The following is a 5,253-nucleotide window of genomic DNA, read 5'->3' as shown; positions in this document are numbered from 1 at the left end:
GGCTTACAAATTTATGCGTAAACACTAAAACCGTATCTTTAGCAAAACTGGCGAGACAATGTGTTTTATCATTTAAAAAAGTACTGGAAAATAATTAAAGGTTATCACGATAAACAGAGGTTACTGATCTACTACTGTACGCTGTGACCAAAAATGAGAGTCCCCCGATCCTCGCAGCCTTCATGCTTTGGTCTTGGCCTGGCCGTTTTTTTTAAGATAATGGGGTCAAGTTAAGAAATTATGCAAGTTTCTAATCAAATCCAAGGGCGCCCCGATCTCCTAAACATCTTTAGAAGGCCGACGGACCACACTGCACGGTCCGGGTCCGGGCCCTGACCCGGTTCTGGATAATGCCAGCTTAAAGTGAAAAATTCTACTGTACATATTATGTTTCTTATTATGGTATATATGTATAATGTGGCGCGACCGCTTCACGAAGCTAGAAAGAAAGTTATCCGCCATTTTTATTTTACCTGCAATTGAATTTGCCATTAAAATCACGATTAATACCGCAGCTGCTAAATTACTTACCTAAAAGCGTTCAGATACAAAAGCACTTGAGCTGTAATGTTTGTATACTGTTGGCCCGATGACCTACTTCAAGAAGAATTGTTACATAGACCGCCAAGGACTGTCATCACACTTTACGCCATAAAGCGCTTTAAAACTTTAGACAAGTTCAACACCTCATATTTTGTACTGTTTATCATGGTAAAAGCAACTCAAAGCAATTATAAAAATGATCGAAAGGTAAAAATACAAGCTTATACGAGCTGTCGTTTTAACATTTATAACATATATTTAAACAAAACATATATAATCTATTTTAAGAAAATAGAAAAGTGTTCTTAGTCTTCACTTAAAAGCTGTTAGAAGCTGCCTTTCTGACAAGAGAGTTCTGTGAGTTCCACAGTCTCAGTGCATTAAAGTCAAAACCAGTTGCTTTTTATTTCCTGTTTTACGACAGAGCAAGGAGGGTGTCCACAGACCACTGTGCACCTGCAGACTGATATGGGGGGTAAAAAGTCTAGAAGTTAGTAAATAAGATTTTAACATATGTTCTAAAACACACCGGACACCTGTACAGTGATGCCAACACAGTGATCTGAGCTCCTTCTTTGAGTTAAATCCTAGCATCTGCATTTTTTACAAGTTGTTGCTATGGCAGAGCATGACCAGAGCATAACAGAAACCACCCATTTTCTAACCGCTTCATCCAATTCAGGGTCAGGGGGTCAGGGGGTCGCGGGGCACGGGGGAGCCAGAGCCTCAGAAAGTAATAAGCAGGAGATACCTGGGACTGGATGGTAGTCCAATGCAGGGAAGACACAGACACTCACCAATTATCCCAGAAGCCAATTAACCTACCAGTAGTTCTTTGAACTGTGGGAGGAAGCCAGAGCACCCAAAGCAAACTCATGCAAACATGGGGAGAACATACAAGCTCCATACAGATAGCACCCCAGGTCCAGAAGTGTACCCAGGGCCTCAGCACTGTGAGCTAGCAATGCTAAACGCTGGGCTACTGTGCATGCTAATTTCTAGGCATCAGGTGATCAATCAGGTAGTGTTTCTCAGATAAAAGGACACCAGTTATTTAGTATGAGATTCAAATTGACCTCAGAACAAAATATAACTTATGTTATATAACTTATATAGAACTTACTACAGCATAACTGTCTTATTTGGCTCTTGTAGAAAATATTAACAGCATGCCTATTAAACATACAGTATCTAGCAATCAGCAATCAAAATAAAAACATTTCCAAACATGGAAACTGCCCAGTTAATGAAGCATTTCAAAGACATTAATCTATTCAATAATTACAGTTTTAAGTAGATAACAGATTTATATTCAGATTACGAAAGCATCATAACAACTGCTGCTTGTGTAAGGAATCCATGAATACCACTGTACATGAGAATTCCACACCTATTTGTAATCAATACACAAAATCCTATTGAATTTCAGGTACTTGTTTATTCAGCATTGCTTGACTCCGCGGACTCCTTGTTGTTTCAATATTCTAGCAATAGGACTAATCGCCAATACAGTGCCGTTGTAATCTATTCCTTCTGCCAGCAGAGGACGGTATTCGCACAGCCAGTTCAGGATAAGATACGGTCCTCGCAGTTCACAGTACAACTGGCCAAAGCCGTATTCGGAATATGCTCTCGATAACCTCGTTTAGTTTAAGTACGGCCATATTTCATATCAACCCACAGATGCATTGCATAAACACTAGAATTCTGGTTGTACTTAAATTGACCTTATACGTTTTGGATTATGTTTAACCTTCTTCAATTTCTTCAACCATATTTTGAGATGATTACGTTTACAGAAGCAAATATTATTCAGTGCTTTTTCTTCACTCCTTTAATCAAACCCACATTTCTATAAGGAGGGCCATTGTGAAACTCCCCAAAGTGAGCTGAATTAATCTTTTATTCTTCACACCTGCGAAGTCATTCCTACATTGTGTAATATGAAGGCCTTTCATTATTCACGTATACTACAACATCTGAAAATAATGGGTCTTGAAATAGTTGAATGAAAGAAAATCCTGAATAACTCCTCCAAATGCGTGTTACACTTTCATCAAGTACACACACTTTGAATGTGATGAACTATAAAAAGTTATTTTAACCATACCCAATGGAGCTCAGGAGTGCGATTGCATACACAATCATGTTTTCAGTGTTTGGACATCAGCCGTCCATCAGAACAATCATTTCACTAACACAGCTCCATGTTGAGTGACTTCCCTCCAAGAACACAAAGTCACTTTCCCTTAGCAATTATTGCATGGACTTTGATTATCTGCCTTCTGCATCAAGCCCTGTATTATATACGGTACAAAGCCAAGCTTTGGGATAGTGCTTTGTTTGGATCCTTGTCTTGATCCTTTTGGATCCCAGGCTGCTCATTTGCAAATGAGTTTTGACATTAATTATAGTGACTATAGCAATGAGGTGGCACTGTGGTTCACAGAGCTGGGGTCCTGGGTTCAATTCCTGGGGTGCAGTCTGGATGGAATTGTATGTTCTCCCTTCATTTGTGTGGATTTCTTCCAGGTGCTCCAGTTTCTTCCCACAGTCCAAAGACATACAGTACTAGTAGGTTAAGGTGGAACTACAGTCCCAATTTTGCAGACACAAAATTATTTAATTTCAGTCACAAAATAAAATCATTGACATTATAGAAAAACTTTACAAACTCAAAATTGAGCACAAAATCATGAATTTTGTGAAAGGACTGTAAGTTACGCCATGTTGTAACAAATTCGCATTCAAGTTCCACACAAATTGCGATGTGATGCAGCCCTTCCTGCTCACTAATCACTGTAATGACTAATGCAATGTGATGTAGGAGAGAAAGGGTATAGGTTATGCAGCAAACATTTCACTGCAAAAAACGTTCCATTCCAAGGTTCTTTATGCAGAGTTAACAATGTAGTATTATTTATTGGCAAAAACGTAAAAAAGTTGAGAGCAATATTTCCATTGGATTAAACGAGATGTATTCACAAGCCTGCTCCTTTACAATGTCACAGGGCCACAACAGATTATAGGAAGTTTTGCTGCCTCGTTCTGAATCGCAGAACATGGTAATTCTTTAACCTTGAAATGTAGTCTATTTTGTGATGTAATGATGCAATGTCCCTTTACTGAGAGCCAGCAATCAACGGATGTGTCTGATCGTGAATGGTTTTCCCTGTTGTTTGTTGTATTACTTGGTGTTGCATTTTAAGCTGTGCATGAGGCAGGACCCGGAGGCTGCTGCTTCTGCTGGTGCTTCTGCTGGGATTGAGGAAGAGCTGAGCGCCATGTAAGGCAAAGACACTGCGTTCCACTTTATCAGGTGCCTGGAGTGTAAGAGCTGCAGATAATATGGAGTCACATTAATCCCAACATATTTCAAATATTATGAAAATTAAATAAATTAAATCAAATAACTTTCATTAAAAAAATCAATCACTCTTTACCTTGCTTTTTCAGTTGTTTTTAAGGAAAATTGATGCCGAGAATGTGTGAATACTGCTTTTTGATGGTTCCAAGACCAATATGACCTGTTCTATTGCCTGCTAATTGTACGTTCCAGGTTGAAAAATTATTTTTAGGAGGTCAAGGTGTATGAATGATAAGAGAAAAACTGAAATAACCACAGCTACGCAAACACCAGTCCACCAAAAAAAAATCATTTAATTAAAATAAGGTAACATTTTTTTTTCATCATCATACGGATGAACTGTGCTAAATGTGTTTCTAAAAAGAAAAAGCAGGACGTGAGTCGTGAGCCAAGATCATGACTCTTTTGCTCTTCTTCACATCAGTTTTCATCTGCGAGGAGGAGGAGGAGGGCGGCTCCTGATGTGCTGACACTTGGGGAAGTGCCTCTGTGCCGGCCTGGGGGCAAAGCGCCGGCCGCAGTGAGGGCAGGGCACGTAGTCGGGGTTTGGATTCGCGGGGGGCTGGGGCAGGTTCACAACTTTCCCTCCTTGCGTGATCACCTGCTGCACCTCCCTGGCCTGTTTGATGCTCCGAATGAAATCCTCGTGCTTCTGCCTCCAGTTGTTCTTTCTCAGCTGGGAACAGGAAATGAAACCAATAAAACAGCTTCCAGAAAAAGTCCAGACTAGCACTGCGTACACAGTCTGGTCGCAAACCATTCACAAGGCAAGAAAATATCAATACAGTAATAACGTAGCTTTCTGGGGCCACCTTTCAGGTCATTGGGTAGAGAGTACAATTTACGTAGTTATGGTTTTGTTTCCTGTGAGTGCTATTTGCTTGATATGTAGATTTTTACAACAGAATTCAGAAGTCACTAAGACACATTTATTCTGTCTGGCAAATGTGCCTTTGCGGCAGTTTTTCAGAAGAGTACTTCATAAAACACTTATTTATTGTTTACATTGATTTATAAGCTGAGTCTGACTCTAGGAGAAAAAAAGGGAAGCTTGGAAAGAGTTTAAGGATAGCCCTTACCACGATTGGCGAATTAACCTTCTTCTTATGGATGTATGTCTCCAGTTCTGTTCCCTTGGCCCTGTGCTTGAAAGAGTCAAAAACCTTCCTCTTTGAATTCTGAAGCTTCTTGCAGATCTTGCTGTGTTTCTCCAGCCTCTCTACAGCAAACTTCCCGTGACACAGTTCACAGGGCACCAGCTGAGGGTTTCCACTCTGGCTATTCTCATATGGAAATTGCTCAGCGGTAGGGCACATCAGACTTGTAGGGGACAAATATCTGTT

This window comes from Lepisosteus platostomus, unplaced genomic scaffold, assembly GCF_059453375.1.
Source record: "Lepisosteus platostomus isolate fLepPlt1 unplaced genomic scaffold, fLepPlt1.hap1 Scaffold_65_H1, whole genome shotgun sequence".
NCBI classification, from domain to species: Eukaryota; Metazoa; Chordata; class Actinopteri; order Semionotiformes; family Lepisosteidae; genus Lepisosteus; species Lepisosteus platostomus.
Note: the sequence above shows the minus strand (reverse complement) of the source record.